This window comes from Artemia franciscana, chromosome 13 (assembly GCF_032884065.1).
Source record: "Artemia franciscana chromosome 13, ASM3288406v1, whole genome shotgun sequence".
In the NCBI taxonomy this organism is placed as follows: domain Eukaryota; kingdom Metazoa; phylum Arthropoda; class Branchiopoda; order Anostraca; family Artemiidae; genus Artemia; species Artemia franciscana.
In genome coordinates this window covers 40,755,625-40,774,651 of record NC_088875.1, presented here as the reverse complement: position 1 = coordinate 40,774,651, position 19,027 = coordinate 40,755,625, and the positions used below count along the sequence as shown (strand labels likewise).

The 19,027-nt window shown below is 36.8% G+C and overlaps 1 protein-coding gene across 7 annotated transcripts in view; it reads right to left on the bottom strand.

Moving 5' to 3' along the window:
- The window catches only part of LOC136034934 (uncharacterized), a 215,602-nt gene extending 201,843 nt beyond the window's left edge, over positions 1-13,759 (bottom strand). For all 7 annotated transcript variants that reach the window (XR_010619299.1, XR_010619300.1, XM_065716462.1 and 4 more), the window contains exon 1: positions 13,341-13,759. The gene's annotated coding sequence lies outside the window, so the exon portion shown is untranslated. The remainder of the gene's footprint in view (positions 1-13,340) is intronic.
- Positions 13,760-19,027: the final 5,268 nt, after the last annotated feature.

Sequence of the window (19,027 nt, the reverse complement as noted above, 5' to 3'; positions counted from 1 at the left end):
TTAAATTGCATGGTGAAGCAGAACACCATCGTGGGAGGATCCTCTATAGGAGGACAACTGCGGCAGGGCGTAAGATCCAGATTTATGGACAACGGCCTCTGTAAAGGGCTGCCTCGACCCTTTCGGGGTACCTGCAAGACTGGGAAACTTGCGGTCAATTTTTCCCACTTGAGGAGTGGCGCCCCTCGAGGAAATTATAGCCTAGTAAACAACACAGCACTCGTACGGGATTCTGATTATTGGATAATTTTCTGGGCTTGGTTTGTTTTGATGGGCGTTTTCGGGCTGAAAAACCTCTTCCTAGCTAATTTATCTACTATGGGCTGCCTCCCCGTAGTAGCATAATATTTGTAGGCATGAATATATAATGAGTCGGAGGTAATAGGCTTGGGACTGTCTGTGCAGGATTTCGACTCTTGTTGATAGAAGAGCATCGCCAAGTGCTGAAAACCATGTTGTGACCAAGATGGGCCCAGGATTGCACAAAGCCTCCAACTTACTGGAGGTCCCAGGGACTTCTTGCTGTCCGGTTCTAAGCCGGCTTAAGCGCTTCGGTGTAGACTTGAGAAGATATGTTGGTCCCCATCCTGCACTGGTATCCGGGATCACTGCTTTTCTTGAGGCCAAAATAATTTCAAAGATTTAAAGAACATGAAAATTGGAACTTGGAATGTTACGACGTTAAAAAATGACTATCGCATCGACATTTTGACTGACGAATTCAGACGGTTTGAACTGGATTTATTAGGAGTTTCAGAAACTCATATCCCAGGGGTAGGAAGCATGAAATTAGGTGACATAGAATTTGTTTACTCAGGAAGGAAGGATGGGGTACATAGACAGGGAGTAGGGCTCATGATGAATAAGGAAGCTGCTAAGTCTTGTTTAGGCTGGGAAGGTATTAATAATAGAATACTAATTGCTCATTTTATGACTAAAAAGTTTAGGGTATCAGTTATAGTAGTATATGCCCCCATTGAACCAACTGATGGAGATACTAGTGACTCAGATGAATTTTACTTACAGTTACAGGAGCAAATAGACAGGGTACCAGGTAGAAATATGGTGTTTTTGCTAGGAGATTTTAATGCCCAGGTTGGTAGAAATAGGGATAGATGGTATCCTAGCCTAGGTAATTTTGGTGTAGGAAAAGAAAACAGTAATGGCTATAGGCTTTTGCAATTTTGTAGGTATAACAACCTAGTTATAACCAATACGGTGTTTGGTCACAAAATGGCCCATAAGCTGACATGGTACTCACGTGATGGTAAGACAGCAAACCTTATTGATTATGTTATTGTAAACAGAAGACTAGCAGGATCAATACAAGATACTAGGGTGTATAGGAGTGCCGTTATTGATGTTAAAAGTAAAGATCACCATCTAGTAGTGTCTAAGGTTAATTTAAAGCTGAAATTTCGGAAGAGTAACTCCCTCCCGGAAAGTTATGATGTTGGTAGACTTCAGGATGAAAATTTGAGAAAAAAATTCCAGGAACAGTTGAGTACTAAACTTGAGGGTTTAAAATTTGACAATGTGGAAGATGGATGGAATAATTTCAGAAAAACAATTTGTGAAGTTGCTGATGGTGTCCTAGGGAAGAGTGCTAAGACAGCAACTAGGAATATTAGTGAAAAAGCTTTAGGTTTAATAGAGAGTAGAAGGGGTTTGTATAAGAATTATCTGAGCGATAGGTCGTATGAAAACAAAAGGAATGTAAAGAAAGTGGAGAAAGCATTAAAATATGAACTAAGGAGATGTGAAATGGAGGCGATGGATAAAATTGCTGAGGATCTGGAAGATGCGGCTAGACGGCATAATAGTAAAATATTATACTGGCATGTTAATAAATTGAAAGGGAGTAGCCGATCCGGACTAGTCCCAGTTAAAGATAGAAATGGGGTCACAATTAGTGATAAGGAAAAAGTTAAAGAAAGATGGGTGGAACATTTTGAAAATGTGCTAAACCGAGATACAGTTGCAGGAAAAGATATAGATGAAAATGAAAAAGTTTGTGATACCTTGGATGTGAAGGAAGATTTGTTTAGTGAGGAAGAATTAGCGACAGAAGGATTAAAAAATAATAAGGCCCCAGGTGCTGATAGTATGATTAATGAGTTCCTTAAATATGGTGGCTCTGAGGTTAGGAATAAGCTACTGAAGATTATGAACATGATTTTTGAAAAAGGGGAAGTACCCAATGATTTTAGGAAAACCTTAATTAAACCACTGTATAAGAAAGGTGACAAGAGTGAATGTCGGAATTATCGAGGCATTAGTCTGGTCTCTGTAGGTAGCAAATTACTGAGTAATATGATACTTTTTAGACTGAGACATGCGGTAGACAAAGTTTTAAGGGAAGAACAATGCGGTTTTAGAAAAGGTAGAGGATGTGTCGACCATGTTTTCACTCTTAGGTTAATAATTGAGAAGTCCCTTCGTTGTCAAACACCTTTGGTCCTTAGTTTTATCGATTATGAGCAAGCTTTCGATTCTGTTGATAGAACAGCGTTAACAAAGGTCTTATCGTTATATGGTATACCAGAAAAATACATTAAAGTGATTTGCACTATGTACGAGAATAATACTGCTGCGGTTAAGGTAGGAAATGAGGTTAGCAACTGGTTTTGTATTAAATCAGGAGTTAAGCAGGGTTGTGTTCTATCCCCCTTTATATGGATCATTTTGATGGACTTCGTCTTAAGGAGCACAGGAAAGGCAATTGGAAACCATGGAATCAAATGGGGAGGAAGAACGCTCCTGGACTTAGATTATGCTGATGATTTAAGCATATTAGATGAAAGTGTGAGCAAAATGAATGAATTTTTAGAGGTTTTACGAGTTCAGGGTGCTAAAATAGGCTTGAAAATTAATGTTAAGAAGACTAAGTCACTAAGGTTAGGAATAAGTGAAGATGAACAGGTGACCTTAGGTAACGAAAAGATTGATCAGGTTGGGAGCTTCAGTTACCTTGGTAGTATTATTAGTAAAGATGGTGGGAGCAGTGAAGATGTTAAAAGTAGAATAGCTAAAGCTCAGGGTGTTTTTTCACAGTTAAAAAAAGTTTGGAAGAATAGAAAGATAAGCCTACAAACCAAGATTAGAATATTGGAAGCTACAGTGATGACAGTGGTCAAATATGGCTCTGAAGCATGGACACTCCGAAAAGCAGATGAAAATTTACTAGATGTTTTCCAGAGAAATTGCCTACGGATTGTTCTGGGTACCCGGCTGACTGACCGTATTTCAAACAGTAGGTTGTACGAAAAGTGTGGTTCAATCCCGCTTTCTGGGGCTATAATGAAAGAAAGGTTGAGATGGCTAGGCCACGTTCTACGGATGAAGGATGACAGATTACCGAAGATTGTCCTTTTTGGCCAACCGTCTGGGGCTACACGGAAAGCAGGTCGTCCTTGTCTGGGTTGGGAGGATGTCATAAATAAGGATTTAAAGGAAATGGGAACTTCCTGGGAGGGGGTAAAGAGGGAGGCTTTAAATAGATTAGGTTGGAGGAGGAGCGTGCGTAGCTGTGTTGGCCTCAGGCGGCTTGGTGCTGCAGTGAGTTATTAGTAGTAGTAGTAGTAATAGCCTCTCTGTATTTAACCCAAATCTACCAAGGTAAAGACCCTATCCCAATACATGAAAACTCTGGTGTCTACAGAATTTCTTGCTATTGTAGTCTTTGTTACATTGGAAGAACTGATCAACAGCTTACGGATGGATTAGCTCAGCACTCTACCGGAATTAATAACACCCTTAAAAAGCGAAAAAAAACAGAAAATTTTGTTTCTGCCCTCTCAGTACACATATTTAATAATCCATACCATAATGTTTTATTTAACCAAGCTAACCTAATTTCGCATGACAAAGGTATTGTCCAGCACTACAGAGAAACTATAAATTTATAAATACCAACATTTAGGTCTAGCTTTGAAGATAGATTCAGGTGATTTAAGAATAAACGAGTTGTATTTCGGTTTTCTCAAAAAAGAAGCCGATACTTTAGTAATCCCTGAAATAAACTTTGCACCACTTCCCTAATCACATAATCAAATACTTCGTCAACCCCTTAGGTCGCAAAGGGTGTCCACAAGAAATGCAATGGCTAAAACCAGAAATCAAGTGACCTAGTTCTCTAATTTATTTAATTGCTTCTTCGTTTGTTCGAATGAGACAGGGTTGTAAGTCATGTCCTGGGAGCATATAAGGATCTTATGGAATGGTTGTTCGTATAAACTTCAGATGGGGCTCATTTGATTTGAAATTGGAACCTATAGTGCCCCTTTTAAGAGTTAAAAAGTGATTATTCTGGGGGGAGGGGGCTACCTGCCGTACATCACCTTTACAACCAAACGTTCCATAAAAACCTTAATTGGCCCCCGGGCATTGCTTGCACCCCTTACCCTCAGGCTCCGAGGGTCTGTTTCAAGAGCATTGTTATCCAATATCTGAACTATTCTAAATAGAACGGATATCTAAAAATTCCTATTTTATTCATTTCGCAACAAAACGACGTGTGTCCCTGAGGGGGGGGGTCAGATGCCCTTAGAATTACTTAGACTCTTAAAAAAGGCACTAGAGCTTTTGATTACCAACCCGATGAGCCTCGTCGTATATACGACCGTATAAACGAAAGTTTATACGACCTTACTTTCTATAAAAAAAACCTGATATGCCCCCACGGCAGAACTTGAAATCCTTGCCTTGGGGGTTTCGGAGGGTTGTCATCGTCAAAGGAATAATTTTTGGACTTTTCAACTACATTGTAAACGTCATGTTTATTTAACTTTTCTTGAGAGGTTGAGCAAAAATGTTCCATTCGTTTTCTTAAATCCTTCTTTTAAGAAAGACCTGTCTCCTTACTCAGAATGGATTATTCTGAGAGTCAATTCGTTTTTTTCTTACAAAATATAGAAAGTTTTGTTCTTCTTAATTGGAAATAGCAGAGATGTAAACTTCTTAATTGTCATGGAAGGATTGCAGACAGATCACGTGAAACAGAATGAAATTCAAAACGATTAGGTTTATTCCCCATAACAACAGGTAGCGCTGTTTCCTTAGTTTGTAGTTTGGATACGAGACTTTTTTCTATTATTTCTAAATAACAGTTGTGATTATTAGATGCAACAAGTAGGTCGTATTAGATGGGGCTATCATATATGTAGCTACGTTTTATCACCATGATCAATATGGCCAGTGAAGCTGGAGCCAATCGATCAAAATGGTCGTCAAACGTTTGCTCAATGTTTTCTTGTGCGGGTCAGGCAGTAAATCGTCTGGTTCCGCCAAAATTGAGAGAAAGTGAATAAGCAAGCCTCATCATCTTACTGTATGAAAACCACTTTTATATGCGAATATGCTTTTAAGTTTCACTTTTCTTACCTTCTCTGTTTACAAATAACCAATTTGTTATTTTGGATCTTTAAAATCATAGGCAGCGCGATAGCGCTGCCTAAGTAAAGAGTGATGTTGGTACAATGTATTAATTAATTATTTTTCAGACCAAGGCAAATCGTATCAAAGGAATTGTCGTAAGAAAAGGGCTAATTCGATTGGAAATTGAAAGGGTTATTGTCCTCTCTAATAATCGAAAGTAATTGGAGGGCAACTAACCCCCTCCTACGTCTACTATTTCCTCAAAAACATCCTATCAAAATATTTGAGATAACCATTTTGTTTAGTGAAGTCAAATGGTTCATGAATTAAGTCTTTGAGGATGACAACCCCCCACAATCCTCGGAACAAAGGTTGTAAGTTATGCCCTAGGGATATATAAGATTTTTATTGAAAGATCTGTTATATAAACTTCAAAAAGGGCTCATTCAGTTGGAAATTGAAAGGACTAATGTTCTTTTTAATAGTCAAAAATGACTGGAGGGCAAATGCCCCCTCCCAAGCCCACCATTTCCCGAGATACTTCCAATCAAAATTTGATATAGCCATTTTCTTCCACGTAGTTGAGAGATCGGAAAATTATTTCTTTAGAGGGATAACTCCTTCTTCCCCCAAATCCCTCAGGGCCAGGGGCAATGGCCCCTAAGGCAATTTTTAAAGTTATGCATTGGGAGCGTATAAGCTTTTTTTTAATAAAGAAAGCGGTGTCGTAGAAACTTTAAAAGGGCTCATTTGATTTGAAATTGAGAGAACTAGTTCTCTTTTCATAACCAAAAGCAATAGGAGGGAAAATGCCCCCTTCAACTTTTTCCAAAACACTTCTATAAAACTATGAGAAAGCTATTTTGTCCGTTTCAATTTTCGTGTTATTTAAATCATTGAAGTTATTTTGACCTCAGCAAAAGCTATGATCCCAGATACCAGTGCAGGACGGGAATCAACATATTTTCTCAAGCCTACACCGATGTGCTTAGTCCAATTTAAACCAGAAAGTACGAAGTCTCTGGGACCTTCAGCATGAATGAAGGCTTTGTGCAATTCTGGACCCATCTTGGTCAGATGATGGTTTCCGGCACTTGGCGGTGCTGTTCTATCAACAATAGTGGAGATCCTGTAGAGACAATCTAAACCTATTACCTTTGACTCATTATATATTCATGCCTGCAAATATTATACTCCAACGGAGAGGCAACCCATAGTAGATAGATTAGCTAGGAAGAGGTTTTTCAGCCAGAAAAAGCCCGTCAAAACAGACCAAGCACAGAAGAAGTTACCATTAACCATAATCCTCTGCAAATACTGTATTGTTTACTAGGATATAATTTCTATGAGAGGAGTCACTCCTCAGGTTAAAATAAACCTGACTGCAAGATTCCCAGTCTTGCAGGTCTTTCAGTCTTACAGAGAGCCTCCCATAATAGTGTTCTACGTCAAAATTCAATTTAGCTCATTACTGGTATAAGGCTTGTAACTCATAGAATGTCTGGACACACCGTTGGGCCCTGTTGAGGTTACATTTGTTGAGTCTTCTTCCTCCTCCACCTTTATTTTTGGCCCCAGACAAGGATGCCCCAGTTTCTATTATGGAGCCCCAGGGACGAGGTCTCCCCTTGGTCCATGCCTCCTATGAAGGATCTCTAAACACCTGTAGGGCGTTCGTATTATGCTGCAATAGAAATTACGAGGACTTGCTGGCTAACCATAAGTGGGACAGATTAAAAAAAAAAAAAAAAAAAAAAAATTCTCTTGGTTCAGGTTGAAGGGATAATGATCCAGTGAGACCAGGAAAAGGCAGATGCTCTTGAACAAGCCTTTTCAAAAGGTCTCCCAACTTGATGTACACGGAGTCTCCCCTCCTCCTTTCCACCACGAATCGATGCAAAAATTACCAGTGTTAAAATAACTTTTGGTAAGTAGCTCAGAATCCTGAGCAAGCTGGATGTCATCAAAGCTTTAGGACCTGACATAATTCCCAATCTCATCATTAAAAGATGTACCCCTAAACTTGCTGGTCCTCTTGCCTCTCTGTATAGAAAATGCTTTACAGCGGAATCATTCCCAAAAGCATGAAAAACTACTATATTTTATATTCAGCACAATATTTGCCTTCTCCCCTTTGATATCACAAAACCCTTCGATCGTGTATGGCACAAGGGACTTCTTTGTAAACTGAAAGCCTATGGGATTGATGGTTGACTATTTGAGGTGCTTGCTAACTTTCTTCGTCAACGATCATTGCAAGTTTTACTCGATGGCTTCATATCAAAAGAACACCAGGTCTTATAAGGAGTCTTATTTTTGGGCCAACTTTTTTTTTGGTGTTCATAAGCGACCTAGGGAAGAACCTTGTGAAGAAACCTCGCCACTTTGCTGCAGTCACGATAACAAAAGCATCGTTTGCAAAAGACGAAGATCCCAGCAAACCCAACGAGGAGCTTCAGGCTGACCTGGAGAGAATTGAGACGTGAGCAGATGCATGGCTTTTAAGTTTTAACATACCAAAAACGAAATAACTCCCAATTTTTAAGGCGTGTAATATGAGAGCAAGTTGTTGCTTTATATCAATCTTAATAGTGGGGATTAACCTTTGAGGCATATAAAATATTTCATGATTTTTTTTTCTATCAATTGTAAATCTTTAGTTGTCGTATTTCTTAGTATATTGCTAGTGTCAGTGCCCGTTTTGTATTCATATCCAATAGGCATACCTCTCGAAAGCCTATAGGACACGGGAAACATCAACATGAATTGAATATAACTTGCATAATTTTTAAAATTGTTGCTTGTGCTCACCAACATTACATTTATGTAGACACCCATTTGTCTAAATAAATTGTGAATAATACAATTTTTAAGGGATGACTCTTTGGCTGCACTCGGCTTTTCATTTTTTTATACTTTATAGAGTGTCCTTAAATGGTTTACTTTTACTGTGCCGAAATGTATATTTGGTTTTGTGTTTTCAGTAAAGCACTAATTTTTTATAATCATACAAACATAGGGAAACATCATCAGTTGGTTTATTTGCACACGTTATATTGATATATGTAAGATAGACTATGGGGAAATTATTTTTTTAAGTATCAATAATTTAACAGTAAGATTTGAGTTGCTAATTTCTCTCATATGAACAACCTTAGGTCTAAAATTAAGTTTATCTGTTTTTGCTAACGTACTTATTCAAAAGCCTTTATTTACTAACTTTTAATTACCATTCAGGTCAAAGTTTACCAACATTATTAGGCCAGTAGTTAATGAAAAGAACTGGAATTGTGAAAATATCTTTATAGAGCAAGCAAAAACAGAATTTTCTTTTAAGAAACATCAGCTTTTTCCTTAATGGAATAATTCTATAAGTTAAATTTCCGTAATTTTAGTACTTAACTACTACTTTTAGTCTTAGTGGCCAATGAGTTAAAATTTATTCCCTCCTGAAAGACAAGATTTTAGTGAAAAACGAGTTTGTTATGCAGTGGATAGATTTTCTTATGTATGCAGCAGCATTTTCTTTCAGCAGTTTGAGGGGGGAGTTAAGTTTTTTAGTTAAGTGTTTAGTTAAGCCATATCATGTCTTTGTTAGTCCTGGGCATGATTTCAAAACGATCACGAAATACCTAATAAAAATAAAGTAAAAGTAAGGTGCAAAGTGAAATCGTAAAACAAACAAAAACTACTCTGTACATGAAAGAGGCTGCTCCCTCCTCAACCTTTTATTCTTTAAACCTAAGTTTGACTTTTTGTCTCAGTTCCTCATGTGCTTAAACGCAAGAGACATTACATCAGTATAAGAAGCTTTTTAAAGTACTAAGACTTGAGCGTGAAGAGCGAGGGGCTGAGAAGAGGGCAGTATCCCTCACATACAGAAAAATTTCTGCTCGAATTAAGTTTTAATGTTGGTCTTTACTATCGGTTGAATTTTAGTTTTATTTAACAGTATTTTTAGGATTATCCTAAATATAAAGAGGCTGAATTAAAAATTTAAATTTTTATGACAGTTTTCCGAGAAGAACTCATTTAGAGGTGTCTCCTTTTTGAAAAACAAAGAACTTCCTTTCTGAAAAAAAAAGACTTTAAATCCACTAAACTCCCACTTTAAGTTCTACTGTAGCTCTTTACTTTAGTTTAAAAAAACATATTGTTTTTTAATCAAATTAAGCACTGGTTTTCCTTTGTTTGTCCTTCATGTGAAGTTTTTCTTCGAAACGGAAATTCAATATTACTTTTACCTTGCATTCAGCTTTAATGCTGGCTTGGCATCTTCGGAAACTACTCTTAAATATTCCAATTCACGAATTTTCATTTATATCGCCAGACAAAACACTTTTCAATTCAGAATTATAAAAGACTGAGACAGGAATATTGAAAAATATGTCTTTTTGAGTATAGATAGAGCTGAAGAAACGGCTATATATTGTAGTCTGAGGTAAAGCAATTATAAATTAATTTGACTTGTTAGCTGAAAAGCCGTAGGCTCAAAATAGTAGGGTCTTTATAGTAGCTAAATTGTTATAATTAGGTAAATTATTTATATTAGGTAATTATCTTTATAATTTGGTAAAATACTGAAACATGCCGTTTTTTTGTTGGGATTACAAGAAAACAAAAAAGAAGAAATAAAAATCTGGGCAGGTGAACAATTATTAATATTGTTGTAATAACAAATTAATGTGCTATGGTATGTTAATAAGAAGCAATTCGTGAGAAACAAAAAATCTAAGAAGCATACCTATAGAAAAATCTCTAAAAGAAGAAAAATATTACAGACGAAGAACAAAGAAGAATAAGCGCAAAAACGAAGAATATACAGGGTAAACTTATCCAAAAGCTGCACATGGTTAACAGATCCAAAACAATTTAAGTTTTGACTATTTAAGTGATTTAGATGATTTTTGTGTATTCGGTATTTCATTATTTATGGTTATACTACGATTTTTTGTTGCTTAAGAATGTTGAATAAAAAAATTGGTTAAAAACCTCCCACACCTTCCAAGGAAACTAATATAAGGCACGTTTAAAAAACAGCTCCATCATTAACTGTTTTCGTGTAATTTATATTTTTGAAGCTTTTTACCGTTTACATTTTTCATGACAACTAATCCGGAGAAAAGGCATATTTAAAACATAGCAATAAGTTTTAAATTTATGTTTGATCTGGTATCATGGTTGCCAACATCCCATCTTTTATATTTAAAAAAAATGAAACAACTTAAAAAACAAATAGACATAGAATTAAGCAACGGAATGTTAAAGTTCGACTAGAATTAATATCTGTTTACTTTGATGACCATTTCTTTAGTCACACGCAGAAGATAGGGTTACAGTTGTTTGAATGAGTCTCCGTCTATAAGGCTGTCTTATACCGTAAATCTTATTTTGCGAGTCTTAGCATTGGCTGACAGGCTGAAAGACAAAGGGCCCATTACTAAATTTTCCCAGCACTACAGGGGGCTTCCAAATTATTTTGGTAAAAATTACTGGGGATCTTAAATGTGTCAACAGTTCGGAATGTGTGAGCAAAACGCTGTCTAATCAATTTAAATACAGCATAAATAATGTGCATCCTTTGTCCGCAAAGATTTTAATATAATCAGTTAGAACACAAGGAAACTTCCAAAGCCGTCATTGTTATTTAATGATGCTTCTTTTGAGCTGATTTTAAGGGTTTCCAAGCAGGTATACAAGAATATTTTTAGGCACTGCCCTTTTTTGAACTTAAAAAAAAATTACGCTCCGTCCAATTTCAAATACAAAATTTGAGCTTTATTGGAATATTGGAAGCTACAATGATGTAATGTAGCTTCATGGAGAGTCTTTGTTGACGCCCTATGCGTCACTTCTGGCTCAGGGGGATCTGAAGTCAAAGGTACGGTATGGTCTCAAGTCTAAGGTAGGAGGATCTGATGTATAAGGTAAATGGAAGGTCAAATATGGCTCTGAAGCATGGCTGCTCCAAAAAGTGGATTAAGATTTGCTAGATGTTTTCCAGAGAAATGGCCTATGAATTGTTCTGGTTACCAGGCTGACTGACCGTATTTCAAACAGTAGGCTGTGCAGAAAGTTTGGCTCAATCCCGCTTTCTGGGGCTACAATAAGAGAACCGGTTGGATGGCTGGGTGCGCTTTGCGGATGAAAATTAAATGGGAACTTCCTGGGGGGTTTTAAGAAGGGAGACTTTGAATAGAATGGGATGGAGGAGGAACCTGCACAGCTGCGTTGGCCTCAAGCGGCTTGGTTTTGTGGTGAGTTGTTTGTAGTAGTAGTAGTAATATTTGGATCTCTTGTTGAAGTTGCATAAGCGATAGCAATGCCACCCAAAATTACTCAGTTCCTGTTAGAAGAATAGCGGATGACGTTTCGGTTTTCCTGGAAATTCTGGGTCATCAACAAGCCTTTATTCATAGGAATATCAGTAGTTTCTCTAACGGTTCTAGTTATAGAAAATGGCCGCGAAAATCCCCTGTTTGCTAACACAAAATGGCTATAAAGCACGAAAATGTTGGGATGGTGTATAGACCATGCCCTTACTTGAGGGAAGACCCTGAAGGCTTTTTAAAGGAAATCCTGATTTGGCGGGCACCCTGAAGGTTTTTTAAAGACTCTCTATTATGTAACAACCAAGGAAATCCTGAAGGAAAGAAGCCCTGGGCCTCGTGGGTTTTCCCCTAGACCTTTAGGTTTTTCACAAGGAACAGACACCTGCATCTCAAAGAAAATATTAATCTATTATGTAACAGACCCTTGAAAACATTCCCTATTATGTAGGTATACTATACACGCGCACTATAATATTGCGTCAGACACAGGTATACATAATAGCGTCTTGAGGGACTAGTAGCTTTAATAGTTTACACCCTACCTGGCTTCCAAAAAGTCTTATACTATCACTACTCCTATGCTTCGGAACTAACTCTGACCAATGTCATCACTGTAGCTTCCTATATATTGCAGACTTATCTTCCTATTCTTCCAAACTTTTTTCTAATATGAAAAAACACTCTGAGCCTTGGCTATTCTACTTTTAACACCTTCACTGTTCCCACCGTCTTAACTAATAATACTACAAAGATAAGTGAAGCTGTCCACCTGATCAATCTTTTCGTTACATTACTTACTTTACTTACTCCTAGCCTTAGCAGCTGTAGTTTTCTTAAAATTAATTTCCAATCCTACTCTAGCATCCTCAACTCGAAAGCCTACTCTGTGCAATAAAGAAGTCATGGACTCCTTTGCCATGGTTCCAGAGATTGAAGAACTAGGTAGAGGCCTAATGAAAAAGAAATTGTCTTTGCTAGAAGATCTTTAATGCTGGGCAATCAGGACAGCCAGTATACTGGCTGCCAATCCTGACCATCCAGATTACTAGTAAGTACAGAATACAGAATAATAATAAGGTATAAAATGTGTTCAAAAACTGTAAGCTATAAAAACAAATAAAACATTATCTGTCAAAAACCTGAAATTTTAGTAAACTGACTTACTTTTCCGATGATTTAACAATGATTTTCTTTTTTACAAGCTTAGAAAAATTATTTTAATTTATTAAACATACATCAAAACAACAAAATTCGATTGTTTAATTTAATAATAAAGTGAACCAAGCAAAAGACTTAGCCATCGGTGTACAAAAAAAGTTAACCATCGGTACCATCGGTGGATTTCATTACCTGCCTCCCCTTCTCTAGTCTCACGATTTACCGTATTAGTTTTCTCTATAATTTACTACAATTTTGCTAACTATAATAATTCACTAGGTATTTCTTTAAATCTGTTAATCCCAGTACTCCTTCACGCATAATTATGGAATATTTTTAAATAATATCCTACCATTGGGCAACGTTCTGCTTTAACAAAAGAAAAAAAAAGTTTGACTTAGCTCAAAACAACAAATCATTTCCTAGGAACATTGCTCATAGGCACTAAATCTAAAACTTTCAAACAAAACATACCTTTGAAAATCGTCTTCATTTTTCTTTGCTGCTTCCATAAGTGTGTTCCATTTTTCTGTGTCATGATGGATCAAGTTTTCACCCAACTCAACGATAGAATCAATAATTTTATCTTTACTATTCTTGAAAACATCATCCGTGAATTTTTCCAGCTTCTCTGTCAGCTCCTTGTAAGGATTTCCCACAAAATTATAAGGAAGCGGCTCTCCGGTATTTTTCATCAGACTGTAGCTGTGTTCAGGAGAACAATCTTCTTTGGCTTCGAATATAAAAGCTTCTTGCTTAGTAATGGCATGGATTTGTTCCGTGCGTACCCCCCAAGGACTTGAAATGAATGGGTTAAAATTGGAGACGGATAACGGGAAACTATGTGATACTCCTGAGCAAATTTTGTATCTTGTTGATGATGCTCTCTGAAAAGAAAAAAATACAGTCAGTGCTTTAAAAGGAAATCGTAAAAACGAATGATTTATTTTCAAATGTCTTATCCACTGAGTTATTTCCTTTCAGAAAAAAAATGTTTTTTCATCTGTATCATAAATAACTTAATAACTGCATAAATAAATCATCAAAAATTTGTTTTGCTTACAAAAATACATCCCTGGTCACCATTTCATAATAACACAGAATGAAATGGAAGTGATACCTTAACCTAATTGGAGGGTGAAGTATTATAGTAAATTGAAAAATTCACTCGGTGTTGAACAAGGCCTTAAGTAAGCCATAACAATTAAGGGAGTAAAAATTAGCTACTGTCCAGCTAATCAGTATACAATAGTCAAATAGTATTTTCAGATGCAATACCGTGGTTATGCACTACCCTAAACATTTCTGTAGTCCACACAAAATACCTTACCTTAGACTTCAGATCATCCTGAGCCATCAGTGACGTATAGGGCGTCAACAAAGCCTCTCTATTCATTAAGAAGCTTTGTTACGATACCTCCCCATTGTGGACTTATAGAAATGTTGGTCTCTTTCAGGTTCTGAATATACTGCCTTCGCAGTATGTGCCTTGTTCGGCCTCATTTTCATCTTCTTTCAGGCTGCCGCTGATACACTCTTGAGGGCAGTCTGTATTCAGCCATATGTAGAACACGACCAAATATGTCCATATTCGTTTCTTCATAACATCGGTCACTATAGGTTGGTACATTTCCAGCCAGATTTCCCTATTATAAATTTTCTGATGCCAACTGATTTTGAGGATCCTTCGAAGGGAAAATGTTTTCGAATCCAAGAATACATCTCTCAAGTTGTTGGTTGAGTTTCCAACATGCACTGGCGTGCATCAATGTAGACAGCACATTGCTGTTGAACAGGCGCAATTTTAAACGAAGTGAGTACTTGTTACTTCTTCAAGTTCGTGTCAGCCTTTTGAAGGCACCTGATGCTTTTCCGATCCTTATCTTATTCTCAAATGTTACATCTCCAGTATTCGCTATCCAGCTCCCTAAGTATTTAAAATCTTGGAACTGTTCAACAGTTTTATCGGAGCATTGAAGAGCTAGGTGGGGAGCCAGATGTGGACATACTTTTTGATTTGTCGTCGTTGATCGACAATCTGACCTCTTAAGCTTTTTCTAAGATTTCAACGAAGAGCAGCTCTAATTGATCTTTGTCGTCTCTTAGTAATACTATACATCTGTAAAGTCAAGATCTACAAGTTGCTTGCTGTTGACGTTTACTCCAAAGCCCATAGACTGTCTGAGTACGTAATCCATTACTATTGTGAATTAAAGTGGTGATAATACACATCCTTGTTTGACACCTGTCATGATTTTGAAGTCTCTTGTAACTCTGTTTTCTGCTCGTACACATCATTCTGTTTCTTTGTACAGGGCAATAATCAGTTCTACTATCTTGGTGGGTATTCTATACCCACCAAGATAGTAAAATCATTCTATATTTGATGATTTTCCATAAGATTTTTTGTTCAACCGAATCAAAGTCCTTTCCCAGGTCAATGAAAAGAAGATACATCTTTTATTCCATTTCATTGAGTCTTCAAATAAAATTCACAGTGTAAAAATTAGGTCTGCACATGTTAGGCCACGTTGAACGCCCTGTTGTTCATCATGAACAAGTCTGTCCAGTTTCTGCTGTAGGTGCTGTAGTATAATAATTGACATAAGTTTACTAGAATTCGACATTATGTCAATGCCTTTCCAGTCGCAACAAACAAGCGAGTCGCCTTTTTTGAAAAGCTTAATAATGGCTCCTTTTGTCCAGTCACTGGGCACTTTCTGGTCGCTTCGTATCTGAGTTAGCAGCTCAACCCAAACTTTCATGCCGTCGTGGACTGAAGTTTTCAGCATCTAAGATATAATTAAATCTACTCCTAGAAATCTTCTGTTCTTCATCTTTCTGACTGCAGCTATTATTTCTTTTGGAGACGGTGGCTTGGCTGTTCATTTACATCAAGAATCATAAATGGAGAATTAGGATTTATGTCTCGGTCATTTATTCTCGGTCTATTTAGTAGGTTCTCGAAGTGGGTTGCCAACCTCTCGTCAATATTCAAAGGGTCTGTCAAAAGAAATCCATTCTCGTCCTTTACTAGATTAGTCCTGTTAGGCTTGACTCCAATTATCTCATTGGTTAATCTACAGACAGAATTCGGATCTCCCTTCTTTGCTTTTTCTTCTATCAAACCTGCTTTGTGTTCAATAAATCGCCTCTTGTCAGTCCAGGCACTCATTTTTACTTGTTTGTGTATTTCTTTATATGAATCTTGCACAACAATTAATTCAGATGCGTCTGAGGTAAACAGAATGGAAGGTTTGGCTACTTTTCTTTCATAAATTAGTTTCCAGGTTCGTTCGGAGATCCATCTGTCATTCTTTTTCTTCTTATAGCCTAATTTCTCCTTTGAAACTTCTCTGTACGTGCCTTTCAGTTTCTCCCACATACTTTTGACGTCAGTATTTGGTTCTAATTCCGATTGCAGGGCTTTGAATCTATTTGAAAGTTCTAACTGAAAATCATTCAGTTTTTCAATGTTGAAGGGTTTGTATGTTGTCAGTTTATTACTTTTCTGTGCCACTTTTAACTTTAGAGGGATCTTGGCAACCATGAGGCTATGGTCTGGTTATATATCAGCGCCTTTATAGCTTCTAACATTGCGTACTCTTCCGCCACTTGCGTGAGAAGAGGAGGTGATCAATCTGGTTGCGCTTGTTGCCATCTGGTGAAGTACATATATATTTGTGGATGGTCTTGTGTTGAAAAAATGTACCTCCTATGACAAGGTCGTTGTTCAGGGCAAAGTCGACAATTAGCTCTCAATTTTTATTCATGTCACCAATTCCATGTTTCCCCATGACTTCAGACAGTAACTGTGACAAGATCCTACTTTGGCATGAAGATCACCTACGACACATGTGACATCGTGTCTAGGAATTCCTGCAACAACACCTTGAAATGTTTCATAAAAGTTGTATTTCTCTATTTCATCCGCTTCGTTAGTCGGTGCATAGCAGGCGGCGATTGAGAGTTTTCCATGGCCTGACCAGAATCGTGTAAATACAGGGTTGTTATAATATACAAAATGCAGGGTTATTATAAACAATTTATGCGTAATATTACCGGCTATACAGTTTAAGTAAACGGGGGCCAGGTACTAGGAGGTAGTCAGTGTGTCTGTTTTGCTGACTAGAATTGAACTGCGCACTCCTAGACTGAAAAATTCTCTACGAGATCACACAAATCAGTATGGAGCTCAGGTCTACCCTTTAGTTCAACGAGGGGGTGAATGTCTGTTAATTCATAAACAGCAGTTTTCAGCAAAAAAAGAGAAAGAAAAATGTAGTTCTTAATTATTGAAACATCACGATTAAAAGTTGAAACCTAAAATAAAGATTTGGGCTTTGGTAATTTGGCTGCTTTCTTCTTATTTATAAAAATTAATATTGATATATCAAGATGCGAAGTCCATTTGAAATGTCCTTATTCCGGAATCGTCCTTAGTCCTTATTCCTGAATTGTTGTTAAGTGAAAGTTTAACTGTTAATTTAAGAGTTAAGGGTTGAGTTGTAAAAATGTTATAATTAGGATATTCCTAGATATTACAGAATCTAATAAAGAGCCCAATCTAATAAAAATGAACACTTTTATCAAAGAAAACTAAAGAGGAACGTTATATTTTAGAGCTATGAAAAACTATCCTAAACACGAAGGAGGGGCCTAACCCACGATCCTCCACAGCCTCCTACTCTTTACATCTAAGTTTGACTTTTAATGTCAATGCTTCGGAAATTTATATCCTAGCAGTCCCAACTTTTCCCCCTCCCCCACAGTCTTAAGTTTTTGCACTAGAGTTGGATTTTTCCTCTCAATAGACTCTGTACTCTAGCAGAAGAACAATAAGTTAAAATTTCTTGATTTCTTTTTATATCGTACTATATAATGCTTTCAGGAAAGCACTATCAAAACTTTGGCAAAAAGGCCAGAGGATAGAAAGAAGTTACAGCCCTTAACATAATTAAATGTTGTCATAATTAAAAAGTGTTATAATTAGGATATTCCTAGATATTACAGAATCTAATAAAGAGCATAATCTAATAAAAATGAACACTTTTATCAAAGAAAACTAAAGAGCAACGTTAAATTTTAGAGCAATGAAAAACTATCCTAAACACGAAGGAGGGGCCTAACCCACAATCCTCCACAGCCTCCTACTATTTACATCTAAGTTTGACTTTTAATGTCAATGCTTCGGAAATTTATATCCTAGCAGTCCCAACTTTTCCCCCTCCCCCACAGTCTTAAGTTTTTGCACTAGAGTTGGAGTGTTCCTCTCAATAGACTCTGTACTCTAGCAGAAGAACAATAAGTTAAAGTTTCTTGATTTCTTTTTATATCGTACTATATAATGCTTTCAGGAAAGCACTATCAAAACTTTGGCAAAAAGGCCAGAGAATAGAAAGAAGTGACAGCCCTTAACATAAGTATGATCATTGTACATGTGATCGAGATATCCAGACTTTTGTATTTGTTGTCACTGTCTAATGAATAGACTTATCCCCATTTGAACGTTTATTTGTTCGTCATAGGAAGGCAGTGTGGTCTTTGAAAAAAAAACCTAGTTTAAGATATTACGCCGAAATAACGATAGGGCATACTGGTTTTGAGTCTCTTGAAGAGTCCCCATCTCCTTCTTTATTTTTGTAAGTGTATGTGAAGGTTAATAACATTTAAAGCATACATTTTTTAACAGATCTTCGTTGCAAAATCTAGTAGTTCTTATTCGTAAAATTCCTCTAAGGAATTTTTTCAAGCTGTTTATTGTAAGTTCCAGTGCTTCCTAACATTGGGTAGGTTTAGATCAATATTTTGGAAATGGTATCTCTTCTACTTTCTTGTATTTACAACAAAATAGTGATTCCGCAATAATAGAAACAAGATTTTTAACATGTAGACACTTCCTGAAACGAGACCTCATTAAAAGTTTGTAAGATCTTCGGCTTTGCCAAAAGTTAAGGGGTAATAAGGATACAAAAATTACTTTCCAGAAAGAGAGTTTGCTAAAATTGTTTCGTATCCTTAACCTAGGCAGAAGTTTCTGCAAGTTAGACATATTTTTGGTCTTTTAGCTTGTAGTTCTAACCAATTTAAAGTCTTTTGCTGACAGATAAATAACAAATCAGTTAAAAGATCATGTAAAACGTATTATTTCTCTCTTGAGA